Source organism: Lactuca serriola, chromosome 9 (genome assembly GCF_051521515.1).
Source record: "Lactuca serriola cultivar US96UC23 chromosome 9, Lser_US96UC23_V15, whole genome shotgun sequence".
Classification (NCBI taxonomy): domain Eukaryota; kingdom Viridiplantae; phylum Streptophyta; class Magnoliopsida; order Asterales; family Asteraceae; genus Lactuca; species Lactuca serriola.
Genome location: NC_136416.1, coordinates 183,110,985 through 183,137,540, shown reverse-complemented (window position 1 = coordinate 183,137,540; position 26,556 = coordinate 183,110,985). Strand labels below are relative to the sequence as shown.

The following is a 26,556-nucleotide window of genomic DNA, read 5'->3' as shown; positions in this document are numbered from 1 at the left end:
GATTGAGAAAAGATTTAGGAAGGCCTTTCATAGACTTACTTGTGGCTGACAAGTTCTGTTGTCACAGTAGATGATGTTGACATTACATTCTTTCAAGAAACTTTAAAAGCATCATAAATTTTGCCTATAGACAAACATTTATATCAAATTAGTTGATAGCTTTTAAATTTAAAAGTTGCAGTTTTTAGTTTTTGTCAAATTGATAATAATGTAAGAGAGAACTTACTAAATCCATCTAGAGTCGCGAGTGCAATTTCCCCAGGCAAAATGTGACAACCCCAAATCTATTCCCGTTACAAATCCCATTTTCACTAACGGAATGCATCACTATGCATTATTTTAATGTAATATTGGAATCGTCAATAACTGAATATCTAGTTATATACATGTCGTGATCATTATCATAAGAAATATAACTCGTATGTGTAACCCTGTTTAACCTAATAGCGTTGTATTACTTTTTCAACCACTTCACCCGGGTAAAAAGTTTTAACCCAGTTAACTTTAAACATCGGGTAGCCGTGTATCGGGTGCGATACCCGAGACATATGAAATGGGTGTACACAGCATTTGAACACTCTTTTACCACACACCCACTTTCTCTCTCTACTTTCTCTCTCTACTTTCTCTCTCTAGACTCGAAATCGGCCCCGATTCCGCTAATTTCCGACTTCCAAACGTAAGTACTCATCCTCTATCTTAATCTAGTCATGCTTCATTGAATTTAGGGGCCAAAATCATAGAAATCAAGGACCATAAAGGAGTTTACGGCCTAAGAAGCTCCTTAGGCCGTAAACCCCCAAAACCATGCCAAAGATCAAGTTTTTCCTTCTTTTAAGCTAGTATACTAATTAAGGCATATATCTAGAAGAGTTTGGACACTAAAACACAAGGATTTGACATGTAAAAAGGAGTTTACGGCCCAAGCTTGTGCTTAGGCCGTAAACACCTCAAACACCCCCATAAATCTATGTTTAAAGCCCCAAAAACTCTTCTAAGATGTTTGGTAAATTGGACTTGACTCCAAGGAACACTTAAATGCATCAAACAACTCCATTTGAGGACAAAATGAGGAGTTTACGGCCTAGCTTAAGCTTGGGCCGTAAACACCCAAAAATTTGTGTCAAACAAGCCCCTAAACTACTCAAGTGCATGTAAGGAATTTATCTAAGGCCATTGGAGGGATGTTGTACCATTAAACTTCACATTTGGATACAAAATGAAGAGTTTACGGCCAAGGATGTTCTTGGGCCGTAAACTCCCCAAAAATTCATGCCAAATTGTTCCAAACTCACTATAGGGCCTTCTAGGATTTATCTAAGACATATGAGACCATGTTGTACAAGTAAAACCTACATCTTGAAGGATTTATAGGAGTTTACGGCCCAAGAACAAGTCTTGGCCGTAAAATCCCCAAAATGTCACAAATGGTGATGTTTAATCCTCCCCTTTTGGTCCAAAACACACACCACTAAATTAAGGAAGTGAGATAAGGCCCTAAACACACATTTTGGAGTGTCACAAGAGTTTACGGCCAAGCCTAGGGGGCTTACAGCCTTAAACTCCCAAAGGATGGCTTTTAGGCTACAAACTATAAGAGAGTGAGCTCATGGACCCTCCCGTAAATCATCCATGGCCTTGTACCACTCCCGGGAACCCTTTCTAGGCCTTAAAACCCCGAAAACGATGCTAAAATGTCCAAATACTATAATGAAAAGCATAAGATGATTAACTTCTTGTAAAATACATATTTCATGTGACATTAGGGTCCTAAAAGGTGCTCAAGTGGTTAATTGGTACCAAACGCTCAATCGACACTTTTACCCGATTCACCCGATTTCCGCGATATCAGGTGAGTTCATACCCCTTAATGAACCTTTCAAATGTTTTAAATGTCTTAGGGGGGAGATACAAGTTGCTTACAAATATTTATGTAAAGTTTTACAGAACAAATTCCGCATTACGAGGATTAATCACATGTGATTCACTACCCTTAATTCAAATCACATGTGATCTGTCCCTATGCCTTATAAACGGGTTTCACCCTTTTCAAACTAATTTTAAACAGTGAATCAGAATTTAAATGTTCTTTTGGAAAAATACTTGTATTAATTCAATTTACTTATAAAATGTAACCACTCTGATATATTTATATAAGTAAGACTTGGAGGACTTAGGACCGATATCTCGCCTTATTTCCTGTTCTTGTTTGATTGTGGGCTTAGGGTAGTGGTTATCCGTCCGACTGTCGTTGATTTCTTAGTTATATATCTGTATATCAGTATGGGGTATAAATGTTACTGCTTTCACTTAACAATAAAGTCGCTAACGTGCTAAGAACCATCCCCACTAAGATAACCATAATAGGTATGGTTACGATTGCTACAGTTACTACTCGCTAAAGTCATTACTATCTACACTATAATACTCACTATTACTAGACGATACACTAGTAAGAGAATACACTATGATCAACACTAAAAGAGTACTATACTATAACAATAGAGAAAACACTAAACAAACAATAATATACTAACCCACTACGAGATACTCTATTCGCTATCCACTACGCCCGGAGTTTTCCAGCAGGGAGACGACTCTACATGTATAGATCTATACGGGGCAGACGCTATTACATCCCGACTGTTAATCTCAGTCCGCGCCGTGCAGGCCCAGGGATGCCACTACTTCACTATATTGTGCATGACTGGGTAGGTCATGGGATCCTCTATTATCCTCACTATTAGTGATATACAAAGAACACACTACAACTACTCTAAATACTACACTAAATGTTAAACTACATCCCGAAGTAAGTAAGTATCTATCACTAAAGGAAGCTTGCACCTCTATCACTAACTTCAGGCCTAACCTATTCCATTACATTTACTATTTGGAGATTTTCCGTTATACTTTACTATAAACGGTTTCAAAGAAATGAAGAAATGTATACTTTTCACAGATTGTCACTTAAAATGTATTTCTGGAAAAATATGGGACTTCTCTAAGATTCTACTACTTATGAATATAAATGATACATTCTTCGTACTAATGCTTTGTATACAAAAACTCACACTAAACTCTTATGAACTCACCAGCTTTATGCTGATAATCGTTTTCAAAATAACTTGTATCTTCAGGTCAAAGATAGACAGGTACAGACGCAGCATTTTTGGAGAAGGTGGAGCACACAAGACCCATCTCTTATTTTTGATTTACTTTTGGGTGATTGTTAAACATTACAAATCACACTTGTAATTAAACTCACTATGTAAATGCAATGGTTGTATGTTTCTTGTTTTTACTATTATGCGATTGTGATGATACTGTTCACTACGTCATCCACCCCGAAACGTATTCCGCTGTTATCGGTTTTGGGGTGTGACAGATTGGTATCAGAGCATTGTTTATAGTGAATCAAGTATATCAACCCATATAAGATATACGAACTATAAACACTACGGGACTAAAACACTCTGACCAAGAATATATACTGTTAAGTATCTAAAAGATCTAACTAAGTATATATATACTCACATCACTATAAAACGCAGGAATCCGTATTATCCTAGAACAAAACGAAAGTATTAAGATTGTTAGGCAGCGCAATTGGGTTTAGAGACATATAGTCACGTTCAGGATGATGTAGCCTGATCAACTACGTTTTCCTGGGAGTGACTAGCATGTGCCTAAGTTTGGTTGTGATGTTGCAACAAGTCTAAAACTTACCAACAATACCACAATAACGCTACCATAAGAATACTATAGGAGTATTCTGTATCTCTAGATTATACATATGTGTTAACAAAAAGGGCCGTTACTAGTAGGACAATAGTTGCTAAGTGGATACACCACGATTACATGTGACTAGGGCGCTATAGACTCAGAATCTGCAGCCCTTGCTTCATTCCCTGTTCTTGTTTGATTGGGGGTCTGGAGTTAGGGTGGTTTATTCGAAGGACTATCTTGCTTCGGTCACATGTAATCGGTATGCACTATGCAAGTATTGGGTCAACTAGTAATGATTCTTCCTATAAGTGTCTAGGATAGTACGTCCATTAATCTTCTTTTCCCCCTTTCTCGCGTAGATAGCATGGCTGGCTTCCATCTACCCGGTGATCCGTACTTTCCGAACCAGGGCAATGGAGGATGGCTCGAAGAGGAGTCAGACGACGATTACCCTATTCCTTTGGATGATCATCATGCTGAAGGCTTCTCGGATAGCTCGAGCTCCGAGCCAGAAGTCAACAACCAACCTCCTGAAGCCCCGAACCCTAACCCCCGACCGGCATTTCAGGGCCCCACTCCTATGTGGGCAATATCCTTGCGTCGATGGAGCGAGGAGCAGGGTCAGCCTTTACCTTACAATGGAGACCGAAGTTTCTACAACATAAGCGAAGGAGGATCTGCAGATCGGGTTCTGCCCATCATGATCAGAAGAATTTCCAGGAATATTGAGCAAAGTCAAGTTGCCATTGGTCGAGTTGTAGAAGTGGATGCCAACTCAAACCTCAACACTGTTCGCATCCGCCAACTCGAAGAAGCCATGGACAGGACAAGGAGGACCAACGAGGCTCTGCAGCATCAGATGGCTGCACCCCGAGCTGAAGTTAGGGAACTCCGAGCACGCCAAAGGACTCATGATCGACACATTCAAGAAGTTATGCGTCAACTAGAGGATCTGAGGATTCGCCCAACAAGCAGTCGTCGTCAGTAGAAGACATCTAGTTACCTCACTCTTTTGCTTAAAGGACTAGCCTTTTATCTCTATGTTCCGTAGGTCTTTAGTCTGTAAACATTCCTAGTTTAAAAGTACTCTAGTCGAACCTCTAAGCTGCCAACATTTTCTCTATGGTGTGATGTAAGACCTACTGCTAGGTCAATTTTCATGAACTTCTGTTGCATCATTAATACCAGTATATGGGCAGATGATTTCTCTATTACTATAACTCTTACCCTGATCTTGGAATATGTTGACTTAATCCATGAAACACTCTATTCATATTCGCAATAGGCTCTTACTATTGCTATCATTTCTATGATCTTCCAGTGAAGGATGCCTCCACGAAAGCGTCCCAACAGAGGAAGACCTGAAACTCAAACCCCTCCTCCACCACCTCCTCCTCCTCAGTTCGATCCGGTGTTGTTCCAAACGGCTGTGACTGCGGCTGTAACAGCAGCCATGGCCCAAATGAACTCGGGCGATGCGAGTGGTGGAAATTCTAGATTTGGTGAAGTCCACCAACGAGTGCAGGGATGCACTTATAAGGACTTCATGAATTGTAAACCTGCTTTCTTTGATGGTACCGGGGGAATTCTGGCATTGTCCCAATGGTTCGAAAGAACCGAAGCTGTGTTCGAGATGTGCTCTTGTCCCGAAGAGAGCAAAATCAAGTTCGCTACTGCTACCCTCACTAACAGAGCTTTGTCATGGTGGAATGGCCATGTCAACGCACTCTCCTTGGTCACAGCCAATGCCATGGGCTGGGACACTCTAAAAGATCTTATGAGAGGAGAGTACTGCCCTAGGGGCGAAGTTCAGAAGCTTGAGGAAGAACTCTGGAACCTCAAAATGAAAGGGACCGACATAACGGCTTATACGGCCAGATTCTGCGACTTGGCGGCTATGTGTCCCAACATGATCCCCTCTGAAAGCAAGAAGATTGAGCGTTACATCTGGGGTTTAGTGCCCCCGTATCGAGGAAATGTTCTGGCTTCACGCCCTGCCACTTTTGACAGCGCCAAGGAATTGGCCCAGAGTCTGATCAACCACGAAATCTCCTCCACTCCAGCAACAACAACCACAACAACCACTGCACCATCCGGATCATATGATAGAAAGAGGAAACGATGGGATAAGAAGAAAGGCAAGAAAACTCAAACCGCCCCCAAGGATCAGCAAATTGTGGCAGTTCATGCTGCCACCATCCCAGCCGCACCAGCTGCTCCAGTCCTACCAAAGGCTTACAGTGGGAACTTGCCTAAGTGTCCCAAGTGCCCTTTTCACCACAACGGTCCATGCCGTGAATTGCAGTGTTCCAACTGCGGACGGAAGGGCCATACTGTCCGATTTTGCAAGGCCCCTCCCAAACCCATCACACAGGTTCCTGGTACGGGAGTGACCCCGACGTGTTATGGCTGCGGTGAAGCGGGCCATTTTAAGAAGAACTGTCCGAAGGCTGCAAATGCTGGGGGAACTGGAAGGTTACTTGCTATCGGTCACAATGAAGCGGTAGCCGATCCCACGGTGGTCACGGGTACGTTTCTTCTCAACAACTCTTATGTCTGTGTCTTATTCGATAGTGGTGCAGAACGAAGCTTCATAAATCAAAACTTTAAACACTCACTCAAACAAACTCCTCAACCACTAAAAGAAACATTTGTCGTAGAAATGGCTAATGGGAAGACAGAAAGCTCTAATGAAATCTATATAGGTTGTACCCTCACGTTAGATGATCACCCCTTTTTAATCGATCTTATACCAGTCTCAATCAAAAATTTCGATGTCATTGTTGGTATGGATTGGCTAAGCCTTCACTACGCCGACATCCTATGCTCCGAGAAAGCCATTCGCCTGAACTTTCCGAATCGAGAGACCCTATTGATATACGGAGATAAGCCAAGTACAAACCTTCGTATCATCTCTAGTATTCAGGCTCAGAAATACTTGCGCAAGGAATATCGCGCCTTTCTTGCTCACGTTGTCGACACTAACCAGAAATCGAAAGAGCTAAAAGACATTCATGTAGTATGTGATTTTCCCGATGTCTTTCCGGAGGATCTTCCAGGACCACCTCCCAAACGACAGATTGAATTCAGAATCGACCTAATCCCAGGAGCTACCCCCGTAGCTAAGTCGCCCTACCGTCTAGCGCCCGCCGAAATGCAAGAACTATCCGGTCAACTCAACGAACTGCTCAGCAAGGGCTTTATAAGACCGAGCTTCTCACCTTGGGGAGCTCCAGTCTTGTTCGTGAAGAAAAAGGATGGGTCATTTCGGATGTGCATCGATTATAGGGAACTCAATAAACTCACGATCAAAAATCGCTATCCTCTCCCTCGTATCGACGACCTATTCGACCAACTCCAAGGAGCAAGTTACTTCTTCAAGATTGATCTTAGATCGGGGTATCATCAGTTACGGGTGTTAGAGGAAGATGTTCCGAAGACAGCCTTCCGAAACCGCTACGGGCATTTTGAGTTCGTAGTGATGCCCTTTGGACTGACTAACGCCCCCGTGGCATTCATGGACTTGATGAATAAGGTATGTCGTCCATATCTAGATCAGTTCGTTATCGTCTTTATTGACGACATACTTGTCTACTCTCGAAGCGAGGAAGAGCACATAAATCATTTACGATTAGTCCTGGAAACCCTGCGATCCGAGAAGTTGTATGCAAAGTTCTCTAAGTGCGAGTTTTGGATCCGGAGAGTTGAATTCTTAGGGCACGTGGTCAGTGAAGACGGAATCCACGTGGACCCCTCCAAAATCAAAGCTATTGAGAACTGGTCAGCACCAAAGACGCCTACGGAAATTCGTCAATTTCTAGGCCTCGCTGGCTACTACCGTCGGTTCATCCAAAATTTCTCTAGGATTGCGAAACCTCTCACCATGCTAACACAGAAGGGTGTATCATTCGACTGGGAAGAGAAACAGGAGAAGGCATTTCAGACCCTGAAGCGAGCCCTATGCACCGCACCAGTATTATCCCTTCCCGAAGGGACAGAAGATTTCGTCGTATACTGTGATGCATCCAATCAGGGGCTCGGTTGTGTCTTGATGCAACGAGGCAAGGTTATCGCCTATGCCTCGAGACAGCTAAAGAACCATGAAGTGAACTACACTACTCACGACCTCGAGTTAGGAGCGGTCGTCTTTGCATTAAAAATCTGGAGACACTACTTGTATGGGACGAAGAGCGTGGTGTACACTGATCATAAAAGCCTCCAACATATACTAAACCAAAAAGAACTCAACATGAGACAGCGTCGATGGGTCGAATTACTTAACGATTACGACTGTGAAATTAGATATCATCCGGGGAAAGCCAACGTAGTAGCGGACGCCCTGAGCAGAAAAGAGTATTCCGGACGAAGGACCAAGTTGTTGACAATGACTATACATTCACATCTATCCACGCAGATCAAAGAGGCTCAGCTGGAAGCTTTAAAGCCTGGAAACGTGACGGGAGAATCCCTGCGCGGAATGGATAAAAATCTGGAGGTTAAGGGTGACGGAGCCTATTACTTTATGGACCGAATCTGGACTCCACGCCATGGAGGTTTCAGAGATTTGGTTATGAGGGAAGCACACAACACTCGTTACTCCGTCCACCCGGGTTCAGATAAGATGTATCTGGATCTCAGAAAGCTATACTGGTGGCCAAACATGAAAGCGGAGATCGCTACCTTTGTAGGTAAATGCCTTACTTGCGCGAAGGTTAAAGTAGAATGTCAAAAGCCATCAGGACTCCTCCAACAACCAGAAATACCAGAATGGAAGTGGGAGCGAATCACAATGGACTTCATCACCAAGCTGCCCAAGACAGCAGGTGGATTAGATACCATTTGGGTCATCGTTGACAGGTTGACCAAGTCCGCCCATTTCCTACCCATCAAAGAGACGGATAAGATGGAAAAGCTCACTAGGACTTATATAAGAGAAATAGTGTGATTGCATGGCGTCCCTATATCTATTATATCAGACAGAGATAGTAGATTCACCTCTAGATTTTGGCAATCATTACAAGAGGCACTAGGGACGAGGCTGGACATGAGTACAGCCTACCATCCGCAGACTGACGGACAAAGTGAGAGGACGATCCAAACATTAGAAGACATGCTGCGAGCTTGTGTGATCGACTTTGGGAGATCGTGGGATACACACTTGCCTCTTGTGGAGTTTTCCTACAACAATAGTTATCATACGAGCATCAAGGCAGCTCCGTTCGAAGCCCTCTACGGCCGGAAGTGCAGATCCCCTTTGTGCTGGGCCGAGGTTGGAGACACTCAGTTAGCTAAAGGACGAGTTCCTGACAGCTCCCTCAATGGTCCACTCATCATTCGAGAGACGACCGAGAAGATTGTGCAGATACGTGAACGACTAAAAGCCGCTAGGGATCGACAGAAAAGCTACGCCGACAAACGAAGGAAACCCTTGGAATTCCAGGTCGGAGACCGGGTCCTTCTGAAGGTCTTGCCCTGGAAAGGCACGATACGCTTCGGGAAGCGGGGAAAGTTAAACCCAAGGTACATAGGGCCTTTTGAGATTCTTGCTAGAATCGGCCCTGTAGCTTACAAATTAAACTTACCCCGCGAGCTAAGTAACATACATCCTACCTTTCACGTCTCAAATTTGAAGAAATGTCTGTCTGACGAGACTCTTGTGATACCCCTCGACGAGATCGAGATCAACGAGAACCTCAACTTCGTGGAGGAACATGCGGAGGTTTTGGATCGTGAAGTAAAACGGACGAAACAAAGCCGCATCCCAATTGTGAAGGTTCGGTGGAACGCCAAGCGAGGACCGGAATTCACTTGGGAACGCGAGGATCAAATGAAACTCAAATATCCTCATCTCTTTGCTTAGTGGTATTGTAGAAACGTATCTGTTTGTATTCTAAATTTCGGGACGAAATTCCCCTAACGGGGGGATGATGTGACAACCCCAAATCTATTCCCGTTACAAATCCCATTTTCACTAACGGAATGCGTCGCTATGCATTATTTTAATGTAATATTGGAATCGTCAATAACTGAATATCTAGTTATATACATGTCGTGATCATTATCATAAGAAATATAACTCGTATGTGTAACCCTGTTTAACCTAATAGCGTTGTATTACTTGTTCAACCACTTCACCCGGGTAAAAAGTTTTAACCCAGTTAACTTTAAACATCGGGTAGCCGTGTATCGGGTGCGATACCCGAGACATATGAAATGGGTGTACACAGCATTTGAACACTCTTTTACCACACACCCACTTTCTCTCTCTACTTTCTCTCTCTAGACTCGAAATCGGCCCCGATTCCGCTAATTTCCGACTTCCAAACGTAAGTACTCATCCTCTATCTTAATCTAGTCATGCTTCATTGAGTTTAGGGGCCAAAATCATAGAAATCAAGGACCATAAAGGAGTTTACGGCCTAAGAAGCTCCTTAGGCCGTAAACCCCCAAAACCATGCCAAAGATCAAGTTTTTCCTTCTTTTAAGCTAGTATACTAATTAAGGCATATATCTAGAAGAGTTTGGACACTAAAACACAAGGATTTGACATGTAAAAAGGAGTTTACGGCCCAAGCTTGTGCTTAGGCCGTAAACACCTCAAACACCCCCATAAATCTATGTTTAAAGCCCCAAAAACTCTTCTAAGATGTTTGGTAAATTGGACTTGACTCCAAGGAACACTTAAATGCATCAAACAACTCCATTTGAGGACAAAATGAGGAGTTTACGGCCTAGCTTAAGCTTGGGCCGTAAACACCCAAAAATTTGTGTCAAACAAGCCCCTAAACTACTCAAGTGCATGTAAGGAATTTATCTAAGGCCATTGGAGGGATGTTGTACCATTAAACTTCACATTTGGATACAAAATGAAGAGTTTACGGCCAAGGATGTTCTTGGGCCGTAAACTCCCCAAAAATTCATGCCAAATTGTTCCAAACTCACTATAGGGCCTTCTAGGATTTATCTAAGACATATGAGACCATGTTGTACAAGTAAAACCTACATCTTGAAGGATTTATAGGAGTTTACGGCCCAAGAACAAGTCTTGGCCGTAAAATCCCCAAAATGTCACAAATGGTGATGTTTAATCCTCCCCTTTTGGTCCAAAACAAACACCACTAAATTAAGGAAGTGAGATAAGGCCCTAAACACACATTTTGGAGTGTCACAAGAGTTTACGGCCAAGCCTAGGGGGCTTACAGTCGTAAACTCCCAAAGGATGGTTTTTAGGCTACAAACTATAAGAGAGTGAGCTCATGGACCCTCCCGTAAATCATCCATGGCCTTGTACCACTCCCGGGAACCCTTTCTAGGCCTTAAAACCCCGAAAACGATGCTAAAATGTCCAAATACTATAATGAAAAGCATAAGATGATTAACTTCTTGTAAAATACATATTTCATGTGACATTAGGGTCCTAAAAGGTGCTCAAGTGGTTAATTGGTACCAAACGCTCAATCGACACTTTTACCCGATTCACCCGATTTCCGCGATTTCAGGTGAGTTCATACCCCTTAATGAACCTTTCAAATGTTTTAAATGTCTTAGGGGGGAGATACAAGTTGCTTACAAATATTTATGTAAAGTTTTACAGAACAAATTCCGCATTACGAGGATTAATCACATGTGATTCACTACCCTTAATTCAAATCACATGTGATCTGTCCCTATGCCTTATAAACGGGTTTCACCCTTTTCAAACTAATTTTAAACAGTGAATCAGAATTTAAATGTTCTTTTGGAAAAATACTTGTATTAATTCAATTTACTTATAAAATGTAACCACTCTGATATATTTATATAAGTAAGACTTGGAGGACTTAGGACCGATATCTCGCCTTATTTCCTGTTCTTGTTGGATTGTGGGCTTAGGGTAGTGGTTATCCGTCCGACTGTCGTTGATTTCTTAGTTATATATATGTATATCAGTATGGGGTATAAATGTTACTGCTTTCACTTAACAATAAAGTCGCTAACGTGCTAAGAACCATCCCCACTAAGATAACCATAATAGGTATGGTTACGATTGCTACAGTTACTACTCGCTAAAGTCATTACTATCTACACTATAATACTCACTATTACTAGACGATACACTAGTAAGAGAATACACTATGATCAACACTAAAAGAGTACTATACTATAACAATAGAGAAAACACTAAACAAACAATAATATACTAACCCACTACGAGATACTCTATTCGCTATCCACTACGCCCGGAGTTTTCCAGTAGGGAGACGACTCTACATGTATAGATCTATACGGGGCAGACGCTATTACATCCCGACTGTTAATCTCAGTCCGCGCCGTGCAGGCCCAGGGATGCCACTACTTCACTATATTGTGCATGACTGGGTAGATCATGGGATCCTCTATTATCCTCACTATTAGTGATATACAAAGAACACACTACAACTACTCTAAATACTACACTAAATGTTAAACTACATCCCGAAGTAAGTAAGTATCTATCACTAAAGGAAGCTTGCACCTCTATCACTAACTTCAGGCCTAACCTATTCCATTACATTTACTATTTGGAGATTTTCCGTTATACTTTACTATAAACGGTTTCAAAGAAATGAAGAAATGTATACTTTTCACAGATTGTCACTTAAAATGTATTTCTGGAAAAATATGGGACTTCTCTAAGATTCTACTACTTATGAATATAAATGATACATTCTTCGTACTAATGCTTTGTATACAAAAACTCACACTAAACTCTTATGAACTCACCAGCTTTATGCTGATAATCGTTTTCAAAATAACTTGTATCTTCAGGTCAAAGATAGACAGGTACAGACGCAGCATTTTTGGAGAAGGTGGAGCACACAAGACCCATCTCTTATTTTTGATTTACTTTTGGGTGATTGTTAAACATTACAAATCACACTTGTAATTAAACTCACTATGTAAATGCAATGGTTGTATGTTTCTTGTTTTTATTATTATGCGATTGTGATGATACTGTTCACTACGTCATCCACCCCGAAACGTATTCCGCCGTTATCGGTTTTGGGGTGTGACAGATTGGTATCAGAGCATTGTTTATAGTGAATCAAGTATATCAACCCATATAAGATATACGAACTATAAACACTACGGGACTAAAACACTCTGACCAAGAATATATACTGTTAAGTATCTAAAAGATCTAACTAAGTATATATATATACTCACATCACTATAAAACGCAGGAATCCGTATTATCCTAGAACAAAACGAAAGTATTAAGATTGTTAGGCAGCGCAATTGGGTTTAGAGACATATAGTCACGTTCAGGATGATGTAGCCTGATCAACTACGTTTTCCTGGGAGTGACTAGCATGTGCCTAAGTTTGGTTGTAATGTTGCAACAAGTCTAAAACTTACCAACAATACCACAATAACGCTACCATAAGAATACTATAGGAGTATTCTGTATCTCTAGATTATACGTATGTGTTAACAAAAAGGGCCGTTACTAGTAGGACAATAGTTGCTAAGTGGATACACCACGATTACATGTGACTAGGGCGCTATAGACTCAGAATCTGCAGCCCTTGCTTCATTCCCTGTTCTTGTTTGATTGGGGGTCTGGAGTTAGGGTGGTTTATTCGAAGGACTATCTTGCTTCGGTCACATGTAATCGGTATGCACTATGCAAGTATTGGGTCAACTAGTAATGATTCTTCCTATAAGTGTCTAGGATAGTACGTCCATTAATCTTCTTTTCCCCCTTTCTCGCGTAGATAGCATGGGTGGCTTCCATCTACCCGGTGATCCGTACTTTCCGAACCAGGGCAATGGAGGATGGCTCGAAGAGGAGTCAGACGACGATTACCCTATTCCTTTGGATGATCATCATGCTGAAGGCTTCTCGGATAGCTCGAGCTCCGAGCCAGAAGTCAACAACCAACCTCCTGAAGCCCCGAACCCTAACCCCCGACCGGCATTTCAGGGCCCCACTCCTATGTGGGCAATATCCTTGCGTTGATGGAGCGAGGAGCAGGGTCAGCCTTTACCTTACAATGGAGACCGAAGTTTCTACAACATAAGCGAAGGAGGATCTGCAGATCGGGTTCTGCCCATCATGATCAGAAGAATTTCCAGGAATATTGAGCAAAGTCAAGCTGCCATTGGTCGAGTTGTAGAAGTGGATGCCAACTCAAACCTCAACACTGTTCGCATCCGCCAACTCGAAGAAGCCATGGACAGGACAAGGAGGACCAACGAGGCTCTGCAGCATCAGATGGCTGCATCCCGAGCTGAAGTTAGGGAACTCCGAGCACGCCAAAGGACTCATGATCGACACATTCAAGAAGTTATGCGTCAACTAGAGGATCTGAGGATTCGCCCAACAAGCAGCCGTCGCCAGTAGAAGACATCTAGTTACCTCACTCTTTTGCTTAAAGGACTAGCCTTTTATCTCTATGTTCCGTAGGTCTTTAGTCTGTAAACATTCCTAGTTTAAAAGTACTCTAGTCGAACCTCTAAGCTGCCAACATTTTCTCTATGGTGTGATGTAAGACCTACTGCTAGGTCAATTTTCATGAACTTCTGTTGCATCATTAATACCAGTATATGGGCAGATGATTTCTCTATTACTATAACTCTTACCCTGATCTTGGAATATGTTGACTTAATCCATGAAACACTCTATTCATATTCGCAATAGGCTCTTACTATTGCTATCATTTCTATGATCTTCCAGTGAAGGATGCCTCCACGAAAGCGTCCCAACAGAGGAAGACCTGAAACTCAAACCCCTCCTCCACCACCTCCTCCTCCTCAGTTCGATCCGGTGTTGTTCCAAACGGCTGTGACTGCGGCTGTAACAGCAGCCATGGCCCAAATGAACTCGGGCGATGCGAGTGGTGGAAATTCTAGATTTGGTGAAGTCCACCAACGAGTGCAGGGATGCACTTATAAGGACTTCATGAATTGTAAACCTGCTTTCTTTGATGGTACCGGGGGAATTCTGGCATTGTCCCAATGGTTCGAAAGAACCGAAGCTGTGTTCGAGATGTGCTCTTGTCCCGAAGAGAGCAAAATCAAGTTCGCTACTGCTACCCTCACTAACAGAGCTTTGTCATGGTGGAATGGCCATGTCAACGCACTCTCCTTGGTCACAGCCAATGCCATGGGCTGGGACACTCTAAAAGATCTTATGAGAGGAGAGTACTGCCCTAGGGGCGAAGTTCAGAAGCTTGAGGAAGAACTCTGGAACCTCAAAATGAAAGGGACCGACATAACGGCTTATACGGCCAGATTCTGTGACTTGGCGGCTATGTGTCCCAACATGATCCCCTCTGAAAGCAAGAAGATTGAGCGTTACATCTGGGGTTTAGTGCCCCCGTATCGAGGAAATGTTCTGGCTTCACGCCCTGCCACTTTTGACAGCGCCAAGGAATTGGCCCAGAGTCTGATCAACCACGAAATCTCCTCCACTCCAGCAACAACAACCACAACAACCACTGCACCATCCGGATCATATGATAGAAAGAGGAAACAATGGGATAAGAAGAAAGGCAAGAAAACTCAAACCACCCCCAAGGATCAGCAAATTGTGGTAGTTCATGCTGCCACCATCCCAGCCGCACCAGCTGCTCCAGTCCCACCAAAGGCTTACAGTGGGAACTTGCCTAAGTGTCCCAAGTGCCCTTTTCACCACAACGGTCCATGCCGTGAATTGCAGTGTTCCAACTGCGGACGGAAGGGCCATACTGTCCGATTTTTCAAGGCCCCTCCCAAACCCATCACACAGGTTCCTGGTACGGGAGTGACCCCGACGTGTTATGGCTGCGGTGAAGTGGGCCATTTTAAGAAGAACTGTCCGAAGGCTGCAAATGCTGGGGGAACTGGAAGGTTACTTGCTATCGGTCACAATGAAGCGGTAGCCGATCCCACGGTGGTCACGGGTACGTTTCTTCTCAACAACTCTTATGCCTGTGTCTTATTCGATAGTGGTGCAGAACGAAGCTTCATAAATCAGAACTTTAAACACTCACTCAAACAAACTCCTCAACCACTAAAAGAAACATTTGTCGTAGAAATGGCTAATGGGAAGACAGAAAGCTCTAATGAAATCTATATAGGTTGTACCCTCACGTTAGATGATCACCCCTTTTTAATCGATCTTATACCAGTCTCAATCAAAAATTTCGATGTTATTGTTGGTATGGATTGGCTAAGCCTTCACTACGCCGACATCCTATGCTCCGAGAAAGCCATTCGCCTGAACTTTCCGAATCGAGAGACCCCATTGATATACGGAGATAAGCCAAGTACAAACCTTCGTATCATCTCTAGTATTCAGGCTCAGAAATACTTGCGCAAGGAATATCGCGCCTTTCTTGCTCACGTTGTCGACACTAACCAGAAATCGAAAGAGCTAAAAGACATTCCTGTAGTATGTGATTTTCCCGATGTCTTTCCGGAGGATCTTCCAGGCCCACCTCCCAAACGACAGATTGAATTCAGAATCGACCTAATCCCAGGAGCTACCCCCGTAGCTAAGTCGCCCTACCGTCTAGCGCCCGCCGAAATGCAAGAACTATCCGGTCAACTCAACGAACTGCTCAGCAAGGGCTTTATAAGACCGAGCTTCTCACCTTGGGGAGCTCCAGTCTTGTTCGTGAAGAAAAAGGATGGGTCATTTCGGATGTGCATCGATTATAGGGAACTCAATAAACTCACGATCAAAAATCGCTATCCTCTCCCTCGTATCGACGACCTATTCGACCAACTCCAAGGAGCAAGTTACTTATTCAAGATTGATCTTAGATCGGGGTATCATCACTTACGGGTGTTAGAGGAAGATGTTCCGAAGACAGCCTTCCGAAACCGCTACGGGCATTTTGAGTTCGTAGTGATGCCCTTTGGACTGACTAACGCCCCCGTGGCATTCATGGACTTGATGAATAAGGTATGTCGTCCATATCTAGATCAGTTCGTTATCGTCTTTATTGACGACATACTTGTCTACTCTCGAAGCGAGGAAGAGCACATAAATCATTTACGATTAGTCCTGGAAACCCTGCGATCCGAGAAGTTGTATGCAAAGTTCTCTAAGTGCGAGTTTTGGATCCGGAGAGTTGAATTCTTAGGGCACGTGGTCAGTGAAGACGGAATCCACGTGGACCCCTCCAAAATCAAAGCTATTGAGAACTGGTCAGCACCAAAGACGCCTACGGAAATTCGTCAATTTCTAGGCCTCGCTGGCTACTACCGTCGGTTCATCCAAAATTTCTCTAGGATTGCGAAACCTCTCACCATGCTAACACAGAAGGGTGTATCATTCGACTGGGAAGAGAAACAGGAGAAGGCATTTCAGACCCTGAAGCGAGCCCTATGCACCGCACCAGTATTATCCCTTCCCGAAGGGACAGAAGATTTCGTCGTATACTGTGATGCATCCAATCAGGGGCTCGGTTGTGTCTTGATGCAACGAGGCAAGGTTATCGCCTATGCCTCGAGACAGCTAAAGAACCATGAAGTGAACTACACTACTCACGACCTCGAGTTAGGAGCGGTCGTCTTTGCATTAAAAATCTGGAGACACTACTTGTATGGGACGAAGAGTGTGGTGTACACTGATCATAAAAGCCTCCAACATATACTAAACCAAAAAGAACTCAACATGAGACAGCGTCGATGGGTCGAATTACTTAACGATTACGACTGTGAAATTAGATATCATCCGGGGAAAGCCAACGTAGTAGCGGACGCCCTGAGCAGAAAAGAGTATTCCGGACGAAGGACCAAGTTGTTGACAATGACTATACATTCACATCTATCCACGCAGATCAAAGAGGCTCAGCTGGAAGCTTTAAAGCCTGGAAACGTGACGGGAGAATCCCTGCGCGGAATGGATAAAAATCTGGAGGTTAAGGGTGACGGAGCCTATTACTTTATGGACCGAATCTGGACTCCACGCCATGGAGGTTTCAGAGATTTGGTTATGAGGGAAGCACACAACACTCGTTACTCCGTCCACCCGGGTTCAGATAAGATGTATCTGGATCTCAGAAAGCTATACTGGTGGCCAAACATGAAAGCGGAGATCGCTACCTTTGTAGGTAAATGCCTTACTTGCGCGAAGGTTAAAGTAGAATGTCAAAAGCCATCAGGACTCCTCCAACAACCAGAAATACCAGAATGGAAGTGGGAGCGAATCACAATGGACTTCATCACCAAGCTGCCCAAGACAGCAGGTGGATTAGATACCATTTGGGTCATCGTTGACAGGTTGACCAAGTCCGCCCATTTCCTACCCATCAAAGAGACGGATAAGATGGAAAAGCTCACTAGGACTTATATAAGAGAAATAGTGTGATTGCATGGCGTCCCTATATCTATTATATCAGACAGAGATAGTAGATTCACCTCTAGATTTTGGCAATCATTACAAGAGGCACTAGGGACGAGGCTGGACATGAGTACAGCCTACCATCCGCAGACTGACGGACAAAGTGAGAGGACGATCCAAACATTAGAAGACATGCTGCGAGCTTGTGTGATCGACTTTGGGAGATCGTGGGATACACACTTGCCTCTTGTGGAGTTTTCCTACAACAATAGTTATCATACGAGCATCAAGGCAGCTCCGTTCGAAGCCCTCTACGGCCGGAAGTGCAGATCCCCTTTGTGCTGGGCCGAGGTTGGAGACACTCAGTTAGCTAAAGGACGAGTTCCTGACAGCTCCCTCAATGGTCCACTCATCATTCGAGAGACGACCGAGAAGATTGTGCAGATACGTGAACGACTAAAAGCCGCTAGGGATCGACAGAAAAGCTACGCCGACAAACGAAGGAAACCCTTGGAATTCCAGGTCGGAGACCGGGTCCTTCTGAAGGTCTTGCCCTGGAAAGGCACGATACGCTTCGGGAAGCGGGGAAAGTTAAACCCAAGGTACATAGGGCCTTTTGAGATTCTTGCTAGAATCGGCCCTGTAGCTTACAAATTAAACTTACCCCGCGAGCTAAGTAACATACATCCTACCTTTCACGTCTCAAATTTGAAGAAATGTCTGTCTGACGAGACTCTTGTGATACCCCTCGACGAGATCGAGATCAACGAGAACCTCAACTTCGTGGAGGAACCTGCGGAGGTTTTGGATCGTGAAGTAAAACGGACGAAACAAAGCCGCATCCCAATTGTGAAGGTTCGGTGGAACGCCAAGCGAGGACCGGAATTCACTTGGGAACGCGAGGATCAAATGAAACTCAAATATCCTCATCTCTTTGCTTAGTGGTATTGTAGAAACGTATCTGTTTGTATTCTAAATTTCGGGACGAAATTCCCCTAACGGGGGGATGATGTGACAACCCCAAATCTATTCCCGTTACAAATCCCATTTTCACTAACGGAATGCGTCGCTATGCATTATTTTAATGTAATATTGGAATCGTCAATAACTGAATATCTAGTTATATACATGTCGTGATCATTATCATAAGAAATATAACTCGTATGTGTAACCCTGTTTAACCTAATAGCATTGTATTACTTTTTCAACCACTTCACCCGGGTAAAAAGTTTTAACCCAGTTAACTTTAAACATCGGGTAGCCGTGTATCGGGTGCGATACCCGAGACATATGAAATGGGTGTACACAGCATTTGAACACTCTTTTACCACACACCCACTTTCTCTCTCTACTTTCTCTCTCTAGACTCGAAATCGGCCCCGATTCCGCTAATTTCCGACTTCCAAACGTAAGTACTCATCCTCTATCTTAATCTAGTCATGCTTCATTGAATTTAGGGGCCAAAATCATAGAAATCAAGGACCATAAAGGAGTTTACGGCCTAAGAAGCTCCTTAGGTCGTAAACCCCCAAAACCATGCCAAAGATCAAGTTTTTCCTTCTTTTAAGCTAGTATACTAATTAAGGCATATATCTAGAAGAGTTTGGACACTAAAACACAAGGATTTGACATGTAAAAAGGAGTTTACGGCCCAAGCTTGTGCTTAGGCCGTAAACACCTCAAACACCCCCATAAATCTATGTTTAAAGCCCCAAAAACTCTTCTAAGATGTTTGGTAAATTGGACTTGACTCCAAGGAACACTTAAATGCATCAAACAACTCCATTTGAGGACAAAATGAGGAGTTTACAGCCTAGCTTAAGCTTGGGCCGTAAACACCCAAAAATTTGTGTCAAACAAGCCCCTAAACTACTCAAGTGCATGTAAGGAATTTATCTAAGGCCATTGGAGGGATGTTGTACCATTAAACTTCACATTTGGATACAAAATGAAGAGTTTACGGCCAAGGATGTTCTTGGGCCGTAAACTCCCCAAAAATTCATGCCAAATTGTTCCAAACTCACTATAGGGCCTTCTAGGATTTATCTAAGACATATGAGACCATGTTGTACAAGTAAAACCTACATCTTGAAGGATTTATAGGAGTTTACGGCCCAAGAACAAGTCTTGGCCGTAAAATCCCCAAAATGTCACAAATGGTGATGTTTAATCCTCCCCTTTTGGTCCAAAACAAACACCACTAAATTAAGGAAGTGAGATAAGGCCCTAAACACACATTTTGGAGTGTCACAAGAGTTTACGGCCAAGCCTAGGGGGCTTACAGCCGTAAACTCCCAAAGGATGGTTTTTAGGCTACAAACTATAAGAGAGTGAGCTCATGGACCCTCCCGTAAATCATCCATGGCCTTGTACCACTCCCGGGAACCCTTTCTAGGCCTTAAAACCCCGAAAACGATGCTAAAATGTCCAAATACTATAATGAAAAGCATAAGATGATTAACTTCTTGTAAAATACATATTTCATGTGACATTAGGGTCCTAAAAGGTGCTCAAGTGGTTAATTGGTACCAAACGCTCAATCGACACTTTTACCCGATTCACCCGATTTCCGCGATTTCAGGTGAGTTCATACCCCTTAATGAACCTTTCAAATGTTTTAAATGTCTTAGGGGGGAGATACAAGTTGCTTACAAATATTTATGTAAATTTTTACAGAACAAATTCCGCATTACGAGGATTAATCACATGTGATTCACTACCCTTAATTCAAATCACATGTGATCTGTCCCTATGCCTTATAAACGGGTTTCACCCTTTTCAAACTAATTTTAAACAGTGAATCAGAATTTAAATGTTCTTTTGGAAAAATACTTGTATTAATTCAATTTACTTATAAAATGTAACCACTCTGATATATTTATATAAGTAAGACTTGGAGGACTTAGGACCGATATCTCGCCTTATTTCCTGTTCTTGTTTGATTGTGGGCTTAGGGTAGTGGTTATCCGTCCGACTGTCGTTGATTTCTTAGTTATATATATGTATATCAGTATGGGGTATAAATGTTACTGCTTTCACTTAACAATAAAGTCGCTAACGTGCTAAGAACCATCCCCACTAAGATAACCATAATAGGTATGGTTACGATTGCTACAGTTACTACTCGCTAAAGTCATTACTATCTACACTATAATACTCACTATTACTAGACGATACACTAGTAAGAGAATACACTATGATCAACACTAAAAGAGTACTATACTATAACAATAGAGAAAACACTAAACAAACAATAATATACTAACCCACTACGTGATACTCTATTCGCTATCCACTACGCCCGGAGTTTTCCAGCAGGGAGAGGACTCTACATGTATAGATCTATACGGGGCAGACGCTATTACATCCCGACTGTTAATCTCAGTCCGCGCCGTGCAGGCCCAGGGATGCCACTACTTCACTATATTGTGCATGATTGGGAAGGTCATGGGATCCTCTATTATCCTCACTATTAGTGATATACAAAGAACACACTACAACTACTCTAAAATACTACACTAAATGTTAAACTACATCCCGAAGTAAGTAAGTATCTATCACTAAAGGAAGCTTGCACCTCTATCACTAACTTCAGGCCTAACCTATTCCATTACATTTAATATTTGGAGATTTACCGTTATACTTTACTATAAACGGTTTCAAAGAAATGAAGAAATGTATACTTTTCACAGATTGTCACTTAAAATGTATTTCTGGAAAAATATGGGACTTCTCTAAGATTCTACTACTTATGAATATAAATGATACATTCTTCGTACTAATGCTTTGTATACAAAAACTCACACTAAACTCTTATGAACTCACCAGCTTTATGTTGATAATCGTTTTCAAAATAACTTGTATCTTCAGGTCAAAGATAGACAGGTACAGACGCAACATTTTTGGAGAAGGTGGAGCACACAAGACCCATCTCTTATTTTTTATTTACTTTTGGGTGATTGTTAAACATTACAAATCACACTTGTAATTAAACTCACTATGTAAATGCAATGGTTGTATGTTTCTTGTTTTTACTATTATGCGATTGTGATGATACTGTTCACTACGTCATCCACCCCGAAACGTATTCCGCCGTTATCGGTTTTGGGGTGTGACACAAAAACTTGAAGAACTTCTTGCCAAGTTTAGAGCTAGCAACAGAGCTTGTAAAGAATCCAGTAATCTTCAGAACGCCAGAAAGAAGTCCACCAACAACTGTCTCTGTCATCTTCGTCACCTTATTAACCCTAGAAGAATCACCCACATAATCAAAATGCAAATATTCACAGAAGAATCTTGGAAAACATATAAGAAAATAGTTTCAACATGAACTTCAAAACCTGTGTATAGCCTTTAGAAGTTCAGGATTAACTGCTGTGTTGCTAGCAGGTCCGATCTTTAGCTTCAAAATCTCATTACCCTTGATCAATCTATACACTGTAACATCTCCACACCAGAGAATCCCTTTAACAAGTTGCCCTGAACCCGCAACAATTAATTTTGCAGCCTTCGTATTGTAATCCTCCACATTTGGGGCTAATGTCGTCCAATAAGCTCTACAAATATGCTCCATCTGTTCCTTATTTGCTTCCATTTTTCAGATCTGAGGGACTCATTCGTTCCGCCATTGTTAAATCCAAAGCGCCCTTCTTCTCCTCCTCTTTCTGCACCGAGAAACTACTACAATGCTCCAATAACTCATCCATTTCTTTCAACAACTTCTCTTGTCCTTTTCAAGCAAATGTCAGTCCGTAATTTAACATCATAGCTTCGTGTTCTTTCTCCTTTGGAGCGCGTAACGAGAAGAAATAATGAGACTGGTCTAACTTAACGTAAGCCTCATGTCTCGCCAAAGGCCATTGGATCTCTTCACCAACATGTGATATATATAGCTCATTAAGAAATAGAATTAGGGTTCTTATATGGTATTATCGGACAGAGGAACCACCGCTACACATAAAAAAAAACCTGCGATTATTTCATGGATTCTTTATCTTCTTCAAAGGATGTTAAAGAGAGGAAGAAGATACGTATGTGAGAACGAAATGGACGAGGAGAGAGAAGCGGTGGCGGGTCTGGGTTGTCATCTTCAATTTGTGAAACGGTTCCATGTGTGGTTTCATCAGACACAACAGTGTTAATGTTGATGTCATCAGATGCACTCCGAACTCTTAGAGCAAATGAGGTTCGATGCTGGTGGTGGTGGCTTAGGGCTTCCAAAGAGAAGGGAGAGAGAGCACAGATCGAGGTACAGGAAGACGGGCTTAGGGTTCTTTGGTAGAGGATTTTAGAAGGAGATGCATCAAGCGGGGTGTTTATCTTTTTGGGATTTCATTTCCCCCCATTCTACGTTTAAGAACGCGCTTTCCTAAAAAAAAAATATAAAGCGACATCTTTAGACGACGCGTTTTTTATAAGAGTGCCCTCCGTGTTTTTTTGTTGGACACAAATTTCAGGCACGCAAAAATGCGTTTCCACTATCCTTCAAATTTTAGAAAACTGACAGTATTTTTAGGATGCCCTAAAAATGCGTATCGTAAATTAGTGCGTGTCGTAATTTGCACGTCGTAAAAGGCTGTTTTTCTAGTAGTGTTTGGAATTAAATTATTCATGAAAGAAAACTTTTCAAATTCCAAAACTTGAGGGCAAGTTTTGAACTATTCAAAAACTTTTCAATTCCATAACTTATGTGTTTAAAGTAGTTTTAATTTAAAAAACTCTTCAAGTTCCATAACATGAGGACAAGTTATGAAAGACTTTAAACTATTAAAAGAATATGACTTTTTTTTATTCATAACCTATGGAAATATTTATGAGTTTTATGAATCTTAAATGTGACTTTTCATCTAACTTGAGGATAAGTTACAAAAAACACATTTTAGAATCAACACTTAGATTAATTTGGATTGAAAACAATAATTCCGCATAACATTCCTATTAATCTAAGCAACTCATAAGAACAAGATAATTCAATCAAACTTTTTCATGTAATTAGCCTAATCACTAAACTAATACAAAACATGAATCTATTGACAATTATCTTTGAAATTGGATTAGCATGAACATTACCACATCAAAAACAAGTTTATAAGTTGAAAAACAGCTTAGGGCAATGTTCCTAGTCCAATTCCAGCCAAAACAGTCGAAGATATGTTGTCTGGGGGTCCAACTCGTCGAGTGCATGAACCAAATCGTCGAGTTGGATGCGTTTTGCCTTGGACTCGGCGAGACCCTTCATGGACTCGGCGAGTCTGCTGTCCAGACAGCATACAAACTTCAATTTTCAGACAATTTTGCAAGTATAACAAGAAAACAAGCCTAGTCTCTAATACCACTATTGGGTTTTGAGCATTCCAACAGTCCTAAGTTTACATGCAACCCTAAATACCTTGGATCTATGTTTTCTCTATTATACATGCAAATATGAATATTTCCAAGGTATTACCCTATCTAGCATACAATCTTTGATACTTGGGTAATAAAACAAGTTAGAAGACATACCTTTTTATGTAGCTTGATTTCTTGATGCTTAAGAGCCGAGTGCCCTATGTGTGACACCTCAAATGGTTCACACAACATCAAATGCACTTGGAATAACTTAGAGAGAAATGAACACTTCATGAAATTGGCTAGCCCTCACCATTTCTTCATAGTCTGACATGGTTTCCAAGTTTGAGAAGAATAAGATGCTTATATAGTGTGTCACAGTTAGGGTTACACCATGTAAACCCTAATTGTCATGGCCTTTCATTTCCATGATCCATGGGTACAAAAACACCATGGAGCATCCTAAGGGTGTTAGCCCAACTTGATAATCCATGGAGCATTAGCCCACTATATAAGTATGGATGATTTACACAATCAACCCATATATTTAATTAGTCTCCTTTTTGATCACTTAATTAATTCCAAATTAATTCTTGATCAATACTAATTAAATAATCTTATTAATATATTAGAACTTATAATATATTACCAAACCTTAAGTGTTATTTCTCTCATTTTAGTCTATCCAAATGCATGATGCCATGCAACCCAAATGGACCATGCCGAGTCGGGTCTAGTACATACCAAATATAGTTATGGACTTAGACAGTAATCCAACATAATTTGATTGGATCTTCCTTCCTAGTAAAATTCGATGGCTTGCAAGTCATAAAGTGTTTGTACTTGCATCCGTTCCTTTCGATTCCTTCATCTTGGTTATTCCTTCTAACCACTGGCGGTTCAGCTTGACCAACGGTTCTATTGTAATGCCCTTCTTCTGACTGTCTGTCATTTAGTTCAGACTGTTCAACATGCATCGTTGGCTCATCCCTGTTATGTTGAAGTAAACTCCATGTTTCCTCCATCTGAAAAACCAACATCATTTGGATTATTTCTTGTACTCCTTCCATCGTGATTGGCTCGGGTGCAACTGCTACTACCGGTACATGCTCAATCACTTGGGGATGGGGATGCTGATTGCCATTAGAGTTAGCATTTCCGAATCCGGTTCGGGTTCTTGCCATGTCGATCTATATACCAAAGTAGGCGAATTTAGGTCTTTATTTTCGATAGACGTTTAAATCCTCCTTGTCACTCCGAAAAGTAACATGCTAGTTCTAATACCGTAATTATACGTTTATAATTCTGAACACATAAATTTTCCAGATCCGGTTGGCAACATACCATAGATCCGGTCAAATAATATCACATAAGGCATTTCTATATCTATAACATAAATCATTTAGCACATAAAAGCAATTTAGGAATCTTTCCAAAAATAAGCTAGTGCTTGTGTCTAAAATATAGTAGACACTCATCTCACAATCATCGCTTAGCATTCTAAGTTTAAATCTATAAATCCTCACTTAAACTAATGCTCTGATGCCAACTGTGACATCCCCACTTTCACAGCCAGAAAAGACCGATTTTGTTTATGCTTTATATAAAAATCAGAGTACCTTTAAAAAAAATGTTGCATAATTTGTTCCCAAAAATATGATAAAGATTTTATCAAAGCATTTCCAAAGAAATGTATTTCATTATATTAAAAACCTCGAGATTTCATTGTGAATACAGTTCAAAAGCTAAAACAGAACAACATAGGCCTTACAACATTTATTTATTTATGTTGGCCTACAATCCATTATCTTTCATCAGATCATCACATCTATGCTCTTGAGCCACTACCTATAATACAAGAAACTGAGTGGGTCATACTTGGGAGCCTGGTGAGCACATAGGGTATTCAACCCACAATAATCACGTTTATTAATTTCATCAAATCAATCAACCTGATTACCCGTTCCCGTTATCCTCACTTTACGTCCCTAAAGCGACTATTATAAGGGACCTATCCTAAGAATTTTCATCGGGGTGACAACACTGCTCAGATAATTCCTTAGCAATACATGTCAAATAAGACAACCATGAGGGGGATCGAGTACATCTAGTGAACATGTAGTTCAAATAAACACCTACAGGTTACGAGTCTACTAGCGTTCCACTAGACTGTCTAGAATAGTTCGTGGTCGTCATCTATACTC

The 26,556-nt window shown here is 41.7% G+C and overlaps 1 pseudogene; it reads right to left on the bottom strand.

The window, feature by feature from the left end:
- Positions 1 to 35: 35 nt before the first annotated feature.
- Positions 36 to 25,536, bottom strand: LOC145076361 (protein EARLY-RESPONSIVE TO DEHYDRATION 7, chloroplastic-like; annotated as a pseudogene).
- Between the last annotated feature and the right edge of the window lie 1,020 nt (positions 25,537 to 26,556).